The sequence below is a fragment of the Nycticebus coucang genome, chromosome 8 (genome assembly GCF_027406575.1).
Source record: "Nycticebus coucang isolate mNycCou1 chromosome 8, mNycCou1.pri, whole genome shotgun sequence".
NCBI lineage: Eukaryota > Metazoa > Chordata > Mammalia > Primates > Lorisidae > Nycticebus > Nycticebus coucang.
The window spans coordinates 8,948,182-8,969,254 of record NC_069787.1 but is presented as its reverse complement, the minus strand read 5'-3'; the positions used below and the strand labels follow the sequence as shown (position 1 = coordinate 8,969,254).

General features: G+C 49.7%; 1 protein-coding gene across 7 annotated transcripts in view; it reads right to left on the bottom strand.

Annotated features, from left to right (window-relative positions):
- ATP2B2 (ATPase plasma membrane Ca2+ transporting 2) overlaps nt 1-21,073 on the bottom strand; it is a 373,264-nt gene that overhangs the window by 270,946 nt on the left and 81,245 nt on the right. For all 7 annotated transcript variants that reach the window (XM_053600589.1, XM_053600581.1, XM_053600583.1 and 4 more), the window contains exon 2: nt 17,014-17,055. The gene's annotated coding sequence lies outside the window, so the exon portion shown is untranslated. The remainder of the gene's footprint in view (nt 1-17,013; nt 17,056-21,073) is intronic.

The following is a 21,073-nucleotide window of genomic DNA, read 5'->3' as shown; positions in this document are numbered from 1 at the left end:
GGAAGTCATCGAATCTTGTGAGTGAATATGTGTGCCCCGGGGGAGGACACATGCACGTGTGTGAGCCCTGGGGCCGTGTGCCTGTGTGTGTCTGTGCCACACAAACACATCTAGCCTGTGTGTGACAACATCAGTTCGGAACGTTAATGCACAGGCACATGTGTGTGTGTGTGTGTGTGTTTGTACAGACCTGCTCACGTGTGGAGACCTTTCCCCACATCGCCACCCCAATGCCTCCCCGCCAGCCTGCACTGTGTCTGCCTCGGCCACTGCTATATCCCCAGGGGCTGACACACAGTAGGCACTTGGTAAGTATAAGTGTAAGGAAGGCGTCTACGCACACACACCCCCCCTCTGCTGTTCCCATCAGTTTTTGTCTTAAAAAATACTTAATTTGGTAACTCGGGTATGAATCTCATATTGTTTTCAATGTTCTGTCTTTCTCAACTTCTCCCAGAGACAAGATGCAATGCTGGCTTGGCAGCGGGCGAGGGGAGAGGAGGGGCCCTGCACCCAAGTCTGCCAGGCCTGGGCAGGAGCCTGGCGTGAACACATACTGGCTGTGTGACACTGGCCAGCGGCTTCCCCTCTCTGATCCCCTCATGGGAGGATTGAACAAGCCTCAACAGTGGAGAGCCCAGCAAAGAGCCTGACAGGGTGGAGGAACCTGGAAGGGGAGTCATTTGTTCAGCTGACCTTGACCCTGGAGTCCTCCACAGAGCTGGGCATTCCTGGCCCTCCAGCCCGGGGCACTCCCACCATAGAAACAACTTCTCTCTCACTTTGTTTCCATTTCTCCAACCCCCTAAGGTCTTTGACCCTTGTCCTACAAACTCGGAAGAGTGCAGAGCTGTCCCCTGCCCTGTACCGCCCGACTGTCCTGCCTTCATCTAAGGTATGAGCCTCCATGAATTTGAAGGCACAGCTTTCTCCTCAGAGTAAGGGGAGTCCCTGTCCCCCTCTTCACCTTATCTACACTGCAGTTTTTGAAGATCCAAAACTGACCATATCATGCCCTTGTTTTAAAATCTTCAATGGCTCTCACCAGCCTGTAGGACCAAGTCCAAACTTCCACATCTGGCCCTGGAGGCCTTTTGTGATGTGGTCTTGTCCATTTTCTCTCCTGGCTTTCCACCATCTCTGTAGGCCTGCCAAGTGTGTCACTATACAGTCACATTTTGCACAAGATCTCTTTGCAGTCACTCTAAATATCTTGGCTGCCCTTTGTTCTCTGAAGAACTCTTATTCATCCTTCAAGACCCAACTACAATAGCCCTTCCTCTGTAAATCTTCTCTAGCGCCCTGAAACCCTGTTGTCCTCTTCCCCCCTCTGGGGTAGTTATTTAAGCCACCATCCTCCTGGCAGGATCAGGAGCACTACTGAGCAGAGGCTCCATCTCCTGAATCCCCAGTGCCTAGCAGGGAGCTGGCACGTAAACCCTCGGTAAACATCTGGCAAAGAATGAGGGAAAAAGCTAAGGTCCTTCAGGGAAGTCCTGTAACCGCCTTGCCTTGGGTGTGGGCCAACAGCAAACTTCCTTCCCCAGAATTCTGGGCCACCTAAGTTTGGACAGAGCCAAGTCCCGCCACTGCTTCACAGAATCACCAGGAACAGGCTCTTAAGATCCTGTCTCCTCCAATCTCAGCAACAGTAGCCCTGACATTGACAGCTTTAGCAGCTCTGTTTTTCTAGGCATTGTGGGGCCCTTGGGTCCACAGCACCCACATCCCTCACTTACCCTGCAGAGGGTGTTCTGGGCAAGCCCTGCCCGAGTGGGGAACTGGCCTCTCCTGTGCCCTGGGCTGAGTGAGGGTCTGCAGGGTGAGGAGCTGTCTGGAGCTCTGACGGGCAGTGGCAGAGGTGGGCAGAGGCGGACACAGCCGCTGCTGCAGAGCCCATAGCCACCTCCACCCAGGACTGCGGCTCTGGCAGCCACAAGGAGCCTCCTGGCATCGATCACTCCTGCTACTACAAGCCTGCTCAGCGCGCCTGGCTGAAGCTGGGACTTTTCCGAGTGTGTGTAAAAAGAAAGAGAAAATTAAAGAAAGACACCAAACAAAGGTCATCGGTGGGGGTGGGACAGTAGACAGAAGTGTAGGTAGGGGATGGTCCTCAGATGCGTGGGGAGGGGGGGGTGCTTGGCCTCCCCATTCCAGATAACTGAAGCTTAACCCTTTAAGAACCAACCAGGTGTTTGTTCTAACAGGAATGAACGCACATACAGCTCACAAAGTGGAAGTAACCATCACAATGTAAGCATCTCTTGATGGCTCAGGGCTGACAGGGTGACCATCGCTGTCATCCTGCAGGGCACTGCAGCCTTCGGTCCACTCATGGCTGAGTGGCTAGCCTGACACTGCATGACCTTGTACTGCTGGGTCATTTTTCAAGGATGCGTGCACCCTCTCTTTCATCCCCCGACACCCTGCCACTTCTGATGGCACGCCATGCTCCTAATTTCCATCAGTGGGCTCAGCACAGTTCAGGAAAAATCTGTGACTCAGTCTACCACCTTGATTCAGACCGACCCTTCCTGGTTTCTTGGCTCTTCCCTGCCCTCCTTTTGGGCTTCCTGTATTTCTCATGCATATGCAATAGGGAAAGAGTGTGTGCGCACGCGTGTGTGTGTGTGTGTGTGTGTATTCCCTCCACGCCCCAGCCCACTATTCCACCCTGCTGTTGCAGGTCTGATGGCTGTGTTCCTTGAATCCAAAGGGCATGAGCCTTCCTGTGGCCCTGATAATCTGTCTTGTCTTCTGGACTCCTGGAGACCTCATTCCCTTCTGTTATTTTGGGGGTGGCCCAATTTGGGGCTCTTCCAGGGTTTGAGACCAAGGAATTTCCAAAGTGGGGGCCAACAGGAACTGCATTTGAGCAGGGCAGGCCCTGTGCTCACAAAGACAGTGGCGAGAAGGAGAAAGGGATGGCGGAGGCACCATGTTAGCACCCCTCTCAGCACCAGCCTTGGGGGCCCAGCCAGGGATGTCCTGCATGCTGTGCGGGAGCAGCAGACTCCAGAACCAGCTTGTGGTCCCGTGGACCTGGCATCTCACCCACTACCCCGTATACCCAAGACGTCTGGGGAAAGCCACTTAGCCTCTCTTGGCCTCAGTTTGCCCATGTGTGGAAGGGAGAGAGTGATGCCCACCCTCCAGGCATGGTGCAGGTCCTCAGTGAAGAGTGAGCACGAGGATGCTCTGGGCTCAGTTCTGAACTGCGGCTCGGGCCTGCTGCCTCTCTCCTACTGCCTCCCCCCCAGCATCTCCCACGGGGCTCATGGAAGGCACCAAAACTAGATAAGGAGGTTCCAGAAAGCTGTGAAATATGGCTCAGTCACGGACAAGAACTGGCCGAGGAGGCACATGAGTTAGGGTTTCCGGAAGGCAGCACACAGCCCACGGGGAGAGTCAAGTGGCTTCTGGCTTTTCAAGAACTTGCTCCGAAGCTGCCAGGAAAGAGTGGTGAACACAGAAGGGGGGCAGGAACCCCTACCCAGACTCATTCGCTGCCTGCCTCTAGATCGCAGACATTCTCAAACCCAACCCCACAACCCAAATGTTTGAGCCCCTTCCCAAAGCAAGTGCACAGGGGTAGAGCAGGGTGTCATGCAGGCTAGTCGGCATCACTGAGCCCCTTCCTCCTCCTGATGTTTCTCCTCTCCACCCCACCCACCTGCAGAGCTGACGCTCAACTGCTAACAGTCACTGCCCGAGGAGGACAGAAATGTGGGGCCGTAGACTTCTGGGTAAAGTGATGGATTGATAGGTTCTAGATAGAAGTTAAGAATGTTGTAGGCCTTACTCTCCCAGCGTTTGACAGAGCCAGGGTTCCTGATGCCCCGTCTCTTGAAGATGACAGTGAGCCTCCGCCTGCCCAAATCCTCTGCCACCCACTCATCCCTTTCCTCCCTCCCTCTTCTGCCTTCATGGTGTTTGAGAAAATTTGGGGAGGAAGCACCAACACCTGTGGCAGGCAGCGTGCAGCCTCACCCAGCCAGGATGTGCCCACTTCACAGGTGAGAAATCAGAACCCAGGGGCTCACAGGTATGTCTCTGCAGAGCCGAGCTATTCTAGAATCAATCAGCTGCCAAATCTGGCCCAGAAGATACAGTCCTGACTTCTTCCCTCTCCTCATTAGAATGAGCCGTCCCCACCACTCCTGAATGAGGCCATTGCTCTTGTTTTTGGCTGACACCTCTGCCAAGTGCCTTCTCCCTAAGTGTTATTCTAGATCACAATTACGCACCATGTTAAGAATATAGGCATATGGGGCGGCGCCTGTGGCTCAGTGAGCAGGGCGCCGGCCCCATATACCGAGGGTGGCGGGTTCAAACCCAGCCCCGGCCAAACTGCAACAAAAAAATAGCTGGGCGTTGTGGCGGGCGCCTGTAGTCCCAGCTACTCGGGAGGCTGAGGCAGGAGAATCGCCTAAGCCCAGGAGTTGGAGGTTGCTGTGAGCTGTGTGATGCCACGGCACTCTACGGAGGGCAATAAAGTGAAACTCTGTCTCTACAAAAAAAAAAAAAAAAAAAAAAAAGAATATAGGCATAGGTGGCACATTTCTTAAACTGATTGAAGCCATCTACAACAAACCCACAGCTAATATCATAGGGAGTGGAGTAAAACTGAAAGCTTTTCCCCTCAGAATTGGAACCAGACAAGGATGTCCACTATCGCCGCTACTATTCAACATAGTGTTGGAAGTTCTAGCTAATGCAATCAGGCAAGAGAAGGCTAAAAAGGGCATCCAAATGGGGGCAGGGGCAGTCAAACTCTCACTCTTTGCCAATGATATAATTTTATACTTAGAAAACCCCAGGGACTCAACCACAAGACTCCTGGAAGTAATCAAGAAATACATTAATGTCTCAGGGTATAAAATCAATGTCTACCAGTCAGTAGCCTTTGTAGACACCAGTAAGAGTCAAGTTGAGAAGCAAATCAAAGCCACAATACGCTTCACAGTAGCTTCAAAGAAAATGAAACACCTGGACATATACTTAACAAAGGAGGTGAAGGGTCTCTACCAAGAGAATTACAAAACCCTAAGAAAGAACCAGCAGAGAGGACTCTAACAAATGGAAGAATATACCATGCTCGTGGTTGGGAAGAATCAACATTGTTAAAATGTCTATCCTACCCAAAGCAATCTACAGATTTAATATAATCCCCCTTTAAAATACCAACATCGTACTTGGAAGAACTGGAAAAAATATTTCTTCATTTTGATGGAACCAGAAAAAAACTCATATAGCCAAGGCAATTCTTAGTAATAAAAATAAAGCTGGAGGCATAACTCTACCAGATTTCAGGTTATACTACAAGTCTACAGTGATCAAAATAGCATGGTATTGACACAAAAATAGAAACATAGACATATGGAACAGAATAGAAACTTAGAGACAAAACCAGTCTCTTATAGCCATCCGATCTTTGATAAACCAAACAAAATCATACACTTGGGAAAAGAACCCCTATTCAATAAATGGTCTTGGGAGAACTGAATAATCACTTGTAAAAGACTGGAACTGGACTTGCACCTTTCACCACTTAAAAAAAATTGACTCAAGATTAAAATATTTACATCTAAGACATGAAACAATAAAAAAAAATCCTGGAAGAAAGTGTGGGGGAAAAGTGTGACTTTATGAAGAAGACTTCAGTGGCAATTGCAACAACAAAAATAAACAAATAGAACTTAATTAAGCTGAAAAGCTTCTGCACAGCTAAAGACACAACAACTAAAGCAAATAGACAACCTTCAGAATGGGAAAAAATACTTGCATATTATGAATCTGACAAAGGGTTGATAAGTATAATCTACAAAGAACTCAATTAATCAACAAAAAAAGAACAAACAATCCCATCTATCACTGGGACATGAACAGAACCTTCTCTGAAGAAGAGAGATGAATGGCCAACAAACACATGAAAAAACGCTCCTCATCCCTCAGCATCAGAGAAATGTGAATCAAAACCACCCTGAGATATCACTGAACCCCAGTGAGAATCGCTCACATCACAAAGTCCCAAAGCTGCATATCCTGGGCCGGATATGGAAAGAAGGGGACACTTACACTGTTGGTGGGACTGCAAACTAATGCAGCCTCTTTAGAAAGAAGTATGGAGAGTCTTCAAATAACTTAAAATCGCCCTTTCATTTGATCCCCAACTCCCATTACTAGGCTCAACTCAGAAGCAAAAAAGTCATTTTATCATAAAGACGTTTGCGCTACAATGTTTATCACAGCTCCATTTACAATTGCCAAGATGTGGAAACAACCTAAATGCTCATCACCCCAGGAATGGATTAGCAAGCTGTGATATACCATGGAATACTATTCAGCCATAAGAAGAGATGGTGCTTTACATCTTTTGTATTAACCTGGATGGAGATGAAACACATGGAGTTAAAATACATTCTTCTTAGCAGAGTATCGCAAGAATGGAAAAGCACGTATCCAATGTACTTGAGTAAGCGTTCTACTCCAACGCAGAGTGGAGCCAGCAGAAAGAGGAAGCGTCAGAAACCAGAGAGCGTCTTTACCTGGTTTACTGACCATCCTGATGCAGGTCCAGATGAATTAGGAGAGCTCATCAGAGAAGCTATTTGGCCAAATCCATTACATTACTACTTGGCTCCTGAGCTGGATGATGATGATGAAGGAGGTGGTAAGGATGAAGATAAGAATAAAGGTGTGGAAGGTGCTAATAAAAAGGAAGAAATAAAGGTGGTTGAAGGAGAAGATGACAAATAGAACCCTGATGGACTCTAACCTTTAAAAAAAAATTTCTCCAGTTCCTGGGAGCAAGTTGCAGTAATTTATTTCTTTGCTTAAACTCTTGTGCTAAGTCGCCCTGTTCTTGAAGTCTTTTTTCTCTACACCATGGTTCTGAACTTACTTTGGGGGTGTGGGGGGATACCTTGAGCAGAATACAATGGGAAAAGACTCAGAGTCTCTACCTGTTTCTGCTCCAAATTCATTTTGATCCCCTCTGGTCTCAACAAAGACTGTAGGGACTAAATACCACTGAACTCGGGGGCGGGGAACGAAAAACTTGTTCCCTTCACTCTGCTGGAAGCTGGGGGGTGGGGTGGGGTGCTAGCCTCCTGTGTAGTAGTGCATAGAATTCCAGCTTTTCCCCTCATTTCTCTGTATATTGGGCTCAGAGAGTACACTGTGTCTCTATGTGAAAATAGACAGCATTTTTTTTTTTTATTAAATCATAGCTGTTGTACATTAATGCATTTACGGGGTACAATGTGTGTTGCATTTACCAGCCTGTATCTGTCTGCTTTCTCTTGTTTAAAAAAAGGAAAAAAAAACTTTAAAAAACGAGGTATAGAAGGTCAGCAGAGGGTGGGCTTGAGATGTTTGAGTGGCTGAAGTGGGCATTTTGACAATATGGCTTCTCCTTTGGCACGTTTAATTGTGATGTTTAATGGACATCCTTGCAGTTTAAGATGACACTTTTAAAATAAATTCTCTCCTACTGATGACTTGAGCCCTGCCACTCAAATGGGAGAGTCAGCAGAACCTGTAGGATCTTGTCTGGAATTCATATTCTCTATTATGATGTTGTTCCTGTTTAATTTTAAATTTTCTTTTTGTTTCACTGGAAAGATGATGCTCAGTTTTAAATGTTAAAAGTGTACAAGTTGCTTTGTTATAATAAAACTGAAGTGTGTATGCAGAGGAAAAGAATACTCATATGAAGCCAGCGGATGATCTAAGACGTGCCCACACAAGAGAAAAACTCAATTCAATTCAAGGTGGAGGAAGAGAGAGGGGGGAGAGGGGAGAAGGGAGGGGAAAGGAAGGATGAGGGAGGGGGATTGGTGTGCTCCCATCTAATGCACACAACGTGAGGGTATACGGCACCCCTCCTGGGGCAGGACATAATCACAACAGGTACTTCACCTAACAGACGCGTTGTAATCTAATTGTTTGTGCCCTCATATTCATCTGAAATTAAAAAGAAACGATTTCGCACCCTGGTAGCAGTGGTCAGGGCCCACTCAGCCTATTTTAAGATGAGGAATGATGAGGGCCGCGTGCACAGATACGGCCTGCTTGGGCGTGCATCAGGCAGACCCCAGCACCATCCAGCCCTCTCCTCCGAGCCTCCCCTTGCCTCTGTCCTGTCCCCTATCATCTGTACCTTCCCCTGGCCAGAGGAAGGCAGCCCTGGGGGAGAAGGAGCTGCCTGCCCCCATGCCATCAGGGTTTGTTGAGTGACTCACATAGGATTGAGGACCTGTCCTGTTTCTGCACCACATAGATCCCCTGGCCCCTCAGACTCACGTGGACTTTTCTGAGTCCTCACTTCAGCCCATCACCTTTCCCTTCTGATCTTTGCTTGCAAATGTCCTTTACAATCAGCCTTCCCTGCTAATTGGCAATTCCTAAGAGCGCAACCTTGGACCAGCGACTCCACCTCTCTGACCCTCAGCTTTCTCACCTGTAAGATGGGGACAACACCAACACTGTGAGAGTTAGGCAGGAGAATGTATCTCAAGGGTGTGCGTGCTCCGGGCACTTGGCAGAGATAGCTATGGCTGCTGTCGTGTCTGCCCTGGTCTCTCCAGTCACAAGCAGTTCCTGCAGGCACTTCATTTCTGTATCCCGTATGTTGCATTTTGCACATTCTGTTCCAGAGTACGGATGGTGACTCCATCTGTCCTCTGCAGCCACACTCTGAGCTCCCTGAAGACGCCTCCACCTCCTGGGTGCACAGCAGTCCATCAGACATGCTATGACAGCTCCCACCTTAGCCCCTGGGGTCTCCGCTCCCTGTCTCTGCTTGCTCACCTACCATTCCCACCGTGGGTCCCCCCAGTTGGCTTTCATCACCTCCCCTGGAGGCACTCAGCTCAAGGTCCATGTGGGCCCCATCCTGCCAGCTGCACTGGCCATTTCTCGGTCCTCCTCTTCCTTTACCTGCAGCCTCATTTAATTACCACTGCTGCTCAGCCCTCCTCAGGAAGCACTTGCCTGGGGGACTCCACCCTCCCTTGGTCCTCTGACGCCCCCTCTAGCCGCTCCTCCTCCATCTCCTTGCTGGTGCCCCGCTGCCCCCGACTAAGCCTTGGAGGCCCAGGGCATAGCTGCACACTCTTCCTACTCGCCACTGTCCCCTCCCCTCACTTCCTCTGTTGAAAGTGTTCAGCCACACAGCTTTCAACGCGGCCCATGCGCTGCTGTCTCCCTGAGCTCCAGACTCAAAGGTCCAGCTGCCGGCTCCACGCCCCACCTCTGTGTTAAGGAGCACGTCCTAGTGGCCACGTCTAAACCATTAAACCTCTCCCCTGCTCTTGTCTTCTGCCAGTCTCAGTAAATGGTACCAACATTCACCCTGTGAGACGATAAAGATCGGACCGGCTCTTGTGCCTGCTTCCTGGGAGGCAGACTCTAAATCCTTAGAATTTTCCAAGTGATCAGAGCGACTTTGTTATAGGTGAGCCCTTAGTGCACACCTGAGTTTAGTCTAGAGAGAAGGGAGTCGGGATGGGGTGGGGCCGCAGAAAGATCAACCATGGAACTAGAGTGGGGCTTGGAGCCAGCCTGGCCTCCAGCAAGGGCAGGGGGCTGGAGGCCGAGTCCAGTCACACAGCCAGTGCTTCAGTGAGGCTCTGATAAAAGCGCTGGGCACCAAAGCTCCAGGGAGTTCCTGGTGAGCGAACACACTGGTGTCCCCGGAAGGTAATACATAGTGTGGCCCAATTCCCCAGGGACACGGCAGGGAAGATCTGCATTCAGGGCCCTCCCAGACCTCACCCCTTGTGTCTCTTCATTTGACAAGTCCTGTTTTGTATCAACCATTACACAACTGTAATGGTAAGGATCGCGCTTCTCTGACTTCCGTGAGTCACGCTAGTGAATTATCAAACCAGGTAGAGGGGTTGCGGGAAGCCCCGGATTTGTTGCCAGGTGGTCAGAGGTGCACGTAGCTTGGGGATCCCACTTGTGGCTGGCATCTAGGTGGGGGCAGCCTTACCGGAGATGGTGCCCTTTAACCTGTGAGTCTGTGCTAGCTCCAGGTGGTCACTGCCAGCACTGACTTGAAGGATGCCTGTGGGCGTCACAGGACACCCCAAGGGTGGTCTTTGATTCTTTTCCCTCCCTTTTACCCCACACCCCATGTAGGAGTAGGTCAGATTGGCTCAAACCTCACATCTATCCAGCCACTTCTCACCTGCACTGCCACTGTCCTGGCCCAGCCGCCACCATCTCTCCCCTGAATTTTGGCAGTATCCTCCCTAGTCTCCCTATCCCCACCCTTGACCCCTGCAGTGAACCCTCCGAGCAGCCACAGAGGCCTGTCTGAGACCCTCACACCGCCATCGTCCCCAGCACTTAAGGCACAGGCCCCAGCCTGGCCCTCACTTCCCTCGGACCTCGCCTTTCACTGCCTGCTCCCCTGCTCTTTCCTTGGGCCTCCTAGATTCCTTGATGCTCCCCCCAAACCCCAAGCTTCATATCCCTTAGGACTTTTGCTTTTCCCTTGGCCTGGAATGTTGTTCTTGGTTTTCATTCCTTCATTCAAATCTGAGAGGTCACCTCCTCCAAAAAGCCTTCCCTGACCACCTTATATAAAGCAGCCCCACTCCTCTCAGGCCCTCCCTCTCTCTCCTCTCACCCCACGTTGGGTTCTTTGACAACCTTCATGGTGTGACATATGTGTATTTGTTTGTTAGTTTACTGTCCCTCTCCCTTAGCAGAACATCAGCTCCCTGAGGCCAGTGTCCACATCCGTTTTGTTCGATATTATATCCCCAGGGTTTGGCTCAGTCCGTATTTGTTGAATGAATGAATATGTTGTGTGCCACCAAGAAAACTGGCCAGCCACTGGGAAAGGTACCACGTAAGTGATCTGATGCCTCATAGAACATTTTGCTTTCCAGCTGGTGCTTATAAAGATTTATTTGCACAGATGTGGAAGGAATCACAGTAGGGTTGTACCGTTTAAACAGCTTGAATTAACAAGAGAAAATGCTTTGTTAAAAGGTAACAAACAGATGTTCTGGAAGTACGATGTGCCATGTCATTTACTTCATAAGTCACTGAGCAATTAAAGACAAAAACACAAGCGAGAAAAATCCGTGGAACGTGGAATCACATGACTTAGGTCTTAGTCTTGTCCCTCCCACTTCCCAGTTGTGTGACCTTGGGTAAGTGGCATCCTCTCCCTGCACCTCAGTATCGTCTGAAAGGGGAGAAAGGTGTCACCTCCTGGCCTACATCCCAGAGTCACCATGAGGGTCCTGGGAGAAGCAGGCTGGCAGGTTACTTAGTTGACTCCCTGCTAATATCTCTCAGGGTAGGGAGTCCCAGGACCCTTGGGCAAACAATAAAGAGTCTGTACCAAGTGGATCTCCTGGAACAACGGCCAATTTTCAGTCTCCCAGGAAAGCTGCTGAGAGAAGAGATTTTGCTGAATAAGAGAAAAGTGCTGAAACCAAGTTATTTTGCATTATGGGGCCAAGTGTTTTCAAATGAGTATCCCCTTGATGACTCTAGGATCTGGGGCACAGTCTCAGGCCCCACCCTGCAGAGAATGACAGACATTGGAAACACAGAGGCGAGCGTCACTCACACAGGGAACAGTGATAGTGGGGTCAGAGGTCAGAGGGGGAAGGCAAGAAGATAAGAGGATAGCACCAGATTAGGCTTGGATTTTAGCCTGAGGACATCAGGAAGACACTGGAAGGTTATAGTCTGGAGTGACGTGAACAGATTTGAATTTTTAGTTATTTATTTATTTTTTTGAGACAAGAGTGTCATTGTGTTGCCCTCGGTAGAGTGCTGTGGCATCACAGCTCACAGGAACCTCCAACTCTTGGGCTTAAGCAATTCTCTTGCCTCGGCCTCCCACGCAACTGGGACTACAGGCACCCGCCACAACACCTGGCTATTTTTAGCGATGAGGTCTTGCTCTGGCTCAGGCTGGTCTCCAACCTGTGAGCTCAGGCAATCCACCCACCTCAGCCTCCCAGAGTGCTGGGATTACAGGCGTGAGTCACCACGCCCAGCCCCAGATTTAAATTTTTAAAAGACCACTCTGGCTGCTGTGGTGGGGTGAACAGATGACCGGGGGATAGGTGTCAAAGGGGGACCAGCTGGGAGGCTGATGCTGTCATGGCCTGGACCCAGTGGTGGCTGTGGGTGGTAAGAAGTTGGACAGAAGAAAATTAAGGGAGAGTCAAGGGTAATTCTGGGTTTTGGATGCAGGCATTTGCAGAGATAATTGGGGGTGTCTTTGCCAAACTCTCACTCCACGCTGAGCTCTGACAGTCTAACCACCAGCCCCTCACAGTGGTTCTGGAAGGTCAGCTAACAAGAGATGCGAGGACCTTTGAGCCTCACATCCCTTGGAGGTTCAGAGAACTGAAGCTTTGCTTCTGCTCAACTCAGCACCCACCACCTCCCACACCCAACTCGCCCATCGTGTCCTTTCTCTCCACTGATTCTTTAAATCAGAAGAATCGCTTTAGAGCTGATGCAAAAGGAAAATTAATTTTTTTAATCTGAGTTTTAACATCCAGAAGCCCATTTTAACTATGAAATCATTTAACTCACTGCTTCTCACCTCAGTTAAAATCTCTTAGTAAAATTAGTTTTTACAGGTTGAACTGTTTTGCTCTGACTTTGAGCAGCCAATGAATGATGGATGGGCTCAGCTGGGACGGTCACACGGCAGCTTCTAGGTCCTGCTGGAGAGGTGACACGCCAGCCAACTATGGGTCTGCTTAGGTGTCCGCATCACACTTCTCCAGGGGCCTCTTAAAATGGGGACAATGAGTTCTCCTTCCATCTCACCTCCCTCCCACCTGATCCCACTGCAGCTCCCACCTCAGTGCTTTTCAGAATAGCCACAGTCACCAGGAACAGGTGGCCCTGTTACTGTGTCCCCACAAATTCATATATTGAATCCCTAAGTCCTGTGCCTCAGAGTGTGATTGTATTTGGAGACACAGTCTGCTATAGGAGGTTGTGTCTGCTTTTAACTCAATCACTTAAAGACCGTATCTCCAAATACAGTCACACTCACAAAGTCTCAAATCTGCAGATGATGGTGTGGATGTGGAGAGAAGGGAACACTTCTACGTTGCAAACTAATACAACCTATATGGAAAGAAGTATGGCGAATTTTTAAAGAACTAAGTCAGCCTTCTATTTGATCCCACAATTCCATTACTAGTTATCTCTCTGGAAGAACAAAAATCATTTTACCACAAAGACATTTTGCACCAGAATGTTTACTGCAGCTCAATTCACAATCGCCAAGTTGTGGAAGCAACTTAAATGCCCATTAACCCATGAACGGATTAACAAACTGTGGCTTATGTATACCATGGAGGACTATTCAGCCATAAGAAAAAATGGAGACTTCACATTTTTAGTGTTTACCTAGATGGAGTTGAAACACATTCTTCTTAGTATCTCAAGAATGGGAAAAAAAATAATTCAATGTACTCATTACTAATATGAAACCAATATAGAAATAACTACATGCCCACATGAATGATAAAATACAAACATAATCTAGCAAGGGGGGGAGAAAGGAGGAGAAGGGAGAAAGAGGGAGGCAATTGGTGGAATCTCACTTAATGTGCACAAAGTGAGGGTGTTCAGCACGCCTCCTGGGTGAAGGGCTCAACTGCAACTTGAACTTTACCTTAGAATTGAAAACGATGTCACCTAAACATTTGTGCCCTCATATTAATTTGAAAGGAAGAAAAAAAGAAGGTTGTTACATGGGCCCTCCTGCAATCTGACTGGTGTCTTTATAAGGGAGGAGGGCTGTGTGAAGGTGCAGGGAGAAGGCGGCCATCTGCGGCCCATGCAGAGAGGCCTCAGGAGAAACCGACCCTGGCGACACCTTGATCTTGGACTTCTGGCCCGCAGAACTCTGAGGAAATGCCTTTCTGTTGTTGAGGCCCCCAGTCTGTAGTATTGGGTATTACTGTAGCCCTAGCAAACAAATGGAGCCCTCAGAACTATAGTTTCAGGGGCAAGATTATGTAACACTGATGCTGGCTTTGAGCATAAAATGTTTCGAGAAAGAGAATATTTCAGAATGAAAAGTGCCAACATAACTAGTTTCTCATACAGCTGACTGGCAAAATGTGCTTGCACACACACAAACACTCACACACGTGCGCGCACACACATGAACACACCCGTGTGCAGACACACACGCACATGTTGGTGGGGGCAGGGAATTTTTTCTTAAGGGTAACTACTCTTTGCGATTATATAAACAGTGAACTTTCTACTGGGGGAAATTTGGAAAACGCAGAAAAGCACAACGAAGAAAATAAGTCACCAGTTTCCCTCCCACACTTTTGTCTCTGTTTCTCCACTCTGCTCCTCTCTCCCTTGCTTCTCTGCCCTACCCCTGACTCCTCCGATTTTGCTTATGTTTTCGTCTACTTATTTAAAAAAAAAATAGAGTTAGGATTATAGGAGAACTGCCTTTTCAGTTAACACTAAAATACAAACATTCTCTCAAACACAATTTTCAGTGGCTTCCCAGAATGTTCCACCATCTGTGTGAGCCATGATGGACACCCAGCGTCCTGCTGCTGGCTTTCATGTTGTGATCAATGTCCTTGTGGATAAATCTTTGTATACCTCTTGGGTTATTTCCACAGGGCAAATTTCCTACAAGTGGAATTACTAGTTACTCATATTTAGAAAGAAGAAACTTAAACATAAATTCTTTAAAACTTTCTAGTAGTTTATGCCACATTCAGGGGTGTAACAACTTTTCACCACACATATTTAAAACTTCCCAGGGTCTATGTAATAATTTTTAGACAACTTTTAGAAAGAAAGAAAAAAAAAAGAAACAAAGAGAAAATACAGGTTATCTGCCCATAGTTAATGTAAGAAAGTGGCATTCATCCCCGGCTAAAATGAAGTTGCCCTGCAGGTGAGAGCCTGATTACTCAGGGAGGGAGGGAAGAGAGTGGCCTGGCTATATTTGCAGCACCTGTGGTATGCGTACCCATTTTACAGACGAAGAAACTGAGGCACAAAGAGGCAGAGTCGCTCACATGCTCAAGGCCACACACATAGCCTGAGGAGGAAGCAGTCAGGACTGAAATTTAATTGCTCTTGGCTCCAAAGACCAAGGGTTGAGCCATTACTCTGGGGGCTCTGTGGGGGCTGTTCTCCAAATGGGCATGGACAGCCAGGCGGGGCAGCCCCAGGACCACTCCCACATCCCACATCTAGTTAAAAACTGGAAAGTGAACAAAACACCCTCAAACATGCCTGTGGCAAGAAGGAGGTGAAACTTCAAATCAGTTGCTTTCTTCACTTTCCAATCTTTTAAAAATATGATGCAGGAATGAGGTGGGAAAAACAAGGTATTTGAAGTCAGGTGGACCCAGATTCTAATCCTGCTTTATAACAGGTGAGTGACTTTGGGTGAGTCACATCACCTCTCTGAGCCTCGGTTTCCTTATCTGCAGAATGGGTATAATCATTCCATCTGGTTCTCAGGATGAACTGAAGAGAACTGGATGAACTTACATCCAGTTCCCACACAAATTAGCACCGTGCGGAGCCCTGGATGTAACAACGTGGATGGAGCCCTGCCTTGGGAGGAGCCGAGGTGGAGAGGCTATCCTCAGATGGTGAGCACTGCAATGGCGGTTACAAGCCAAGTCCACATTATTCGCAGAAAATGATTATGATGTGGGTCTTCAGCTTGTGGCAGCAGCACCATCAGAGTAGGAGGCACTTCGTTCACCTTTCGCAGCTATTTCATCTCTCCCCAATGTCACCTTTTGCTTTTCCATCAAAATGTCCCTGTCCCATGCCCACTTCCCAAACCCCTGCTACCTTCTGGGCCCCATCTAGTCAGATAATTTCAGCAACGGACACACATGCCCACCCCAGATAACATTTGGGGAAAAACATGAAAGTAACATGTGCTTATTACATAAAACTTAGAAATACACAAAACCCAAAGTGCCCATAATCTCTAAACTTAGAAATAACCATGGCTGACCTATAGATGACATTTTGATGGAAGCTTTCAAAGATTGTTCCTCACTCTCTTCGCAGGAGTGACACAAATGGTGTTGCTGTAGGCACTGTGACAGGTCCGAGGGAGGGGCGTTGGCTGGGGAAGGCGCTCTCCCATCAGCCCTGGAGCAGCCGTCTGCCTGAGAATGGGGGTAGCTCCACACAGACCCACCCCATGGAAGGAAAGTGGCAGCCCAGGGCCACCGGTAGGGATCTACTGGCTCTGTGGTGGTACCCCAGGCAAAGGGGCTATGTCTCCAAAAGCTTGTTTGTAAACAGATGGTTCAAAGCCTCGGGCATCTTTTTCAGGGACTCTGGTAGTGAGGGTTTCAGACTAGCCCACAGGGGCCTCACTGACCAGCAACGGGGCCAGAGACGGTGGTCCCAGACCAGATCCAAGCAAGCCTGCACACAGAGTTCCCCCTTCTCAAGGCCTCAGACCAACAAAACCCCTCAGTGTAACTGACCGCAGGGCCATAATTATTGAAAAATAATCTGATGGCATAAAAGATCCTAAAGTGTGAACAACTGAAATGATAGCCATATAACCCACACGGGAATATTGCTCCTGAGCTCGCAAGGACATTAGTAATCCCCAGCACATTTCTCTTTATGATGCCAAGGTAGTGTGGCTCTGGATGGGAAGAAGGGCTGGGGAGGGGTGTCACTGGCAGGAAATGAGCCCAAACTGCAGCTTGCAGATCTGCTTCTGGCTTCCCCCCTCCTCCACTGCTAGGAGGAACCCCCAGGTGGGAGGAGCTCTGGGGGGTGGCTGCAGAGATTGGGGGTGCTGGGAAGGGGTCAGGGAGGCTGAGTTGGGTTGGAGAGGCGGGGGTGGCTGACTGTGTAGACCAGGTGGTCTGCAGACTGGGAATTTCTGAATCAAGGCCACCAGCGGCTTTGCGCATGCACACCGTGGGATTCTAACTCCTCCCAGGTGAACCCAGGGCTCTGGGCTCTCACACTCACCGTCTCCTCGGGGCTCTCAGTCCACACTCTGAGCAGGGAACCCTACGAGAAAACAAGATCAGAGACACACGTCAGGGGGCTTATATTTTTTCCAGGTCACAGAGCAGTGGCCAGGGATTCAGATCTGGCCGAAACAGCATCTAAAATTTACTGAGTACAGAGATTTCTCAAAGAACTACCAATAGAGCAAGCATTTGATCCTGCAATCCCACCACTGGGCATGTACCCAAAGGAAAAGAAATCATTCTATCGAAATGACACCTGCACCCAACATGTTTGTCTCAGCACCAGTCACAGTAGCAAAGATTTGGAATCAACATAAGTGCCCATCACCTGAAGGTTGGATAAAGAAAATGTCCTACGTAGGCATAATGGAATACCACTCAGCCATAAAGAAGGAATGAAATCTTGTCTTTAGCAGCAACAGGGTTGGAACTGGAAGCTATTACTGTAAGTGAAGGAACTCCTGACTCAGAAACAGAAAGCCAAATACCGCATGTTCTCCTAAGTGGGCACACAGGGGCACAGAGCGTGGAATAGCAGACGCCGGGGAAGGGCAGGAAGCATGAGGAATTATCAGTGAGCACAGTCCACACTGTAAGCCCAGGCTCCACTCGTACCATACATCCGCATAACCAAAGCGGACTTGTACCCCGAAATTTGTACCAGAAAGAATTTACTATGTGAACCTAATCCCAGTATTCAGAAACTGAGGGATTTCATGTAAAAGTCAGGCTTCCTGACTCTCTGGGCCACATGGTCGCAGGACAGCGAGGGCTGGACCCAGGTAAGGCTGTCCCTTCCAGGCCCCTGAGCAATCCCCGGTCCCACCCATCTGGCCCCTATGGGTGCTTGAGTCTGCAGCCCCAACTCTGGGGTCTGCTGCAGTGACCCACAAAACCCAGCTGGGACCTGTTCTTAAGAGACAGATCTTCCAGGCCTGGCTGGGCTTCCTCCCCTCTCCCTGCCCTTCACCAGATCCAGAAATACAACCCGGGAATTCTGCAGGGTGAAGGCCAGACTTGTCCTTAGAGAACTCAAGGGTGAGAAGATTGAGTCAGACTTTGGATGAAGTTCAAGTTGGGGCCCGGTTGCCCTGCTCCAGGGTCCCTTACCTATTTCCCTGGCCTGCAGCTCTGGGGGACTAGATCAGTCAGCTTCTGGGGACACCCTGTCATTTGAAGAGAGCTTAATAAAAGGGCACTTTAAAAAGGTGTGGGCAGGCATAGGGAAACCCCAACGGTGGGGTACAGCTCCCCACCACAAGCAAAACTGGGGATTCCTTCATGCCATCCCAAGTCCTAAAAGGCCTGGGAAGAAGGAACAGTTTCCCAAGATTGCTGTGTGGAGAGGATCCCAGACAAGAGCTGTCACCTGACGTCCAGGCTTGCAGACAGCCTAGGGTAACCCTGAGGGAGGGGGGTGGAAGACTCAATACCCTAACATATTCTTCCCTCACTCTATATCCTGTCAGGGCTCCCCACTGGCCAAACATAAAAGGAAACCAGAGGGCAAGGTAGTCCAGTGGTATAGCCCAGACAGGCCACCTCCTGGGAGGTGGGTGGGGCTGGAGAGGGGTGACCAGCAGATTTCCGGGGCAAATAGCAGACGTCTGGCACAGCAGTCCTGCCTCCCTATGCTTTGATCCCTTGTGGGGGCCACACTCTCAGGACTTTGACCCCTTGTGGGGGCCACACTCTCGGGCCCCAAGCCCGAGGGCTAACCAAGTCCTTCACAGCATTTGAAGGCTTAGTTTCTCCCCAAGAACTGTGAGTCAGCACTGGGCGCTCAGCACTGACCCTTCTTGAGCCTCCCCTTGCTCAGCTGGACAAAGTTTTCTGCTTTGTCCTCCAGCGCCCCACCTCTCACCTGGAGCCAGCTTGTTGCCCATCCTCCTTGACACCCACACCTGGCCTGTTCTCTCTTACACCTTCAAATTCCTCTCACTGCCGAGCCACGCTGTCCTCTTCCTGGAAAAACAGCCCAGCCCAGAGTTCACAGAGATCAGGGAGCAGAGTTATAGGAAATCCACAGCCATGAGGCCGGCACAGAAGTCACAGGGACAACACAGGCTACCCAAGAACTCCCTCCCCAAATCTCTTCCGGGAAAAACACAACTCTGACAAGAGGCAGCCACGTGTAGGTTTTCTTAGAACCTGGAGCTAGAAATGATCATCTGTTTCAACATCAGCTCTGTACAAACAGGGAAACTGAGGTCAGGAGCAGGGTGGGACTTGCAATGGTCACACAGCCAGAAAATGGCAGAGTCAGTGTTTTGTTTGCCTGCCAGGCTGACCCCTCCTCCAGTCCTGGGACACAGGAAGGCACGGCTGTGCCAGGACCTGGAGTTGGGCTCCAGGCCAAGCCCGTGGATGCCTTTGAGGAGGCACAGGTGAGATTCTAGAGCCCCAGTGCATTGACTCCTCATGGGCTCCGTGAGGCAGGTGCTATTATTATTCCCATGTTGCAGATGAGGAAGTTCAATCTCAGAGAAGTCACATATCATCGTGCCAAAGACTAGCCTGGCAGGTGTGCTCTGGAGCAGGGGCAACACCACCACCACGGCCGAGAAAACCCAGCATCACCCCAGCATGCTTTCCCGTGCTGGCCCCAGGCAGAAGCCCTCACTCGCAGGGTCCTGATAGGTTTTAACTGGAGCAGCTCAGCCATGCGCTCATTTAGAGGCCTTCTGTTTGGCGTCACACCCTCATTTTCTGGCCCTCTGTGGGGCTCTCCCTGACACCCAGTCAGCATGGAGCAGAAAGCTTAGAATGGACCACCTGTCATGCCCAGAACCTTCTGGTGATGTTCAAGGGTCTCCCCCAGGCTCAGCTGTGCCCACCGGCTCCCCACCCAAGGCCCTGAACTACAGATGGTAGCAATGTCCCCAGGCCATGGGCAGACCACTTCAACGGCGCCCTGTCTTCCCCAGTGGGGACAGTTGGGATGAAAGATGGATGAGCGAGCTGTCCTCACTAGTGAACTTTTAATTATGGAAGAAAGGAGTCCCCTGGCCCAAACCAGAATTTCAGAGACTAAGGTTCTTAAAATTAAAATTCATCCGTGCTGAAAGAAGCTATGAACGCTGTGTCCAAGTTTTTCTGTCCATAAATAAAGGTGAAGGGCCAGGATGGGGAGTAATTGATCGGGAACCCCCCTCGCCCGACTTCAAGCATAGATAGTTCTGGAATGGCATGAGAGCAAGTGAGCTTAGGACCCCAGAAGGCCGAGGCACGTCCAGCCTGAAGCAGCAGGGCTGGGAGCCCAAGCTGTCCCAGCTGTCGGAGTCTGATTCTTGCTCTTCGGAATTGCAGGTGACTGCACTTCTCACCCCAGATCCTCTTATGGGTCAACAGCTTGGTGGGAGGCTGAGCTCAGAGCGTGGTCCCAGGCCTGAGGCCTTTGTAGAGATGAAACTTCTGGTGGGGAGCAGGTCCCAGAGAAGAGCAGGATGCCTGTGGGATTATCCCTGATGCGGTCGGGCCCAATTTCACAAGTCAACCAGGAAAGAGAAAGCCACAGCGGGGCCTGAATCACAGCCACGTCCTTCACTGACAGGTGTGTTTGAGCTCGTCTTCAACCTCCCGAGCTGCAAGCGGGACAGAAACAGCTACTGTGGAGGGCGGTGGTGAAGGTAAAGTGATAGGATGCATGGAAAACTCTGAGCACACGCCCTCGCCTTGATGAGGTCTCCGTAGATGTTAACCGCAACCATCAGCTCTGCTTTCAAGCTGCTTATAAACCGGTAGGGGTCTCACACAAAACAAAACTCAAGAGGAAAGGATGGAGTAAGGGTGAAATGGCACAACAGAGGCCCCTTGGTGAGAAATCAGAGGTGAGGATGAGGGATCATTTTGACTCGGAGGTGGCAATCTAGGGGGCTTCATGGAGGAGGAGACTTGGCAAGTACACCTCCAAGTACTAACATCCTTGGCAGGTTCAGGGACTGATGTTGGGTGGGAGATCTGCCCCCATCCTAAAATCCCCTCTGGGAAAAGTGGTTGGCAATGAGTTGCCAGCGTGATACCCCTGCTCAGCCAGCAAGTCACGAGCCACCCAT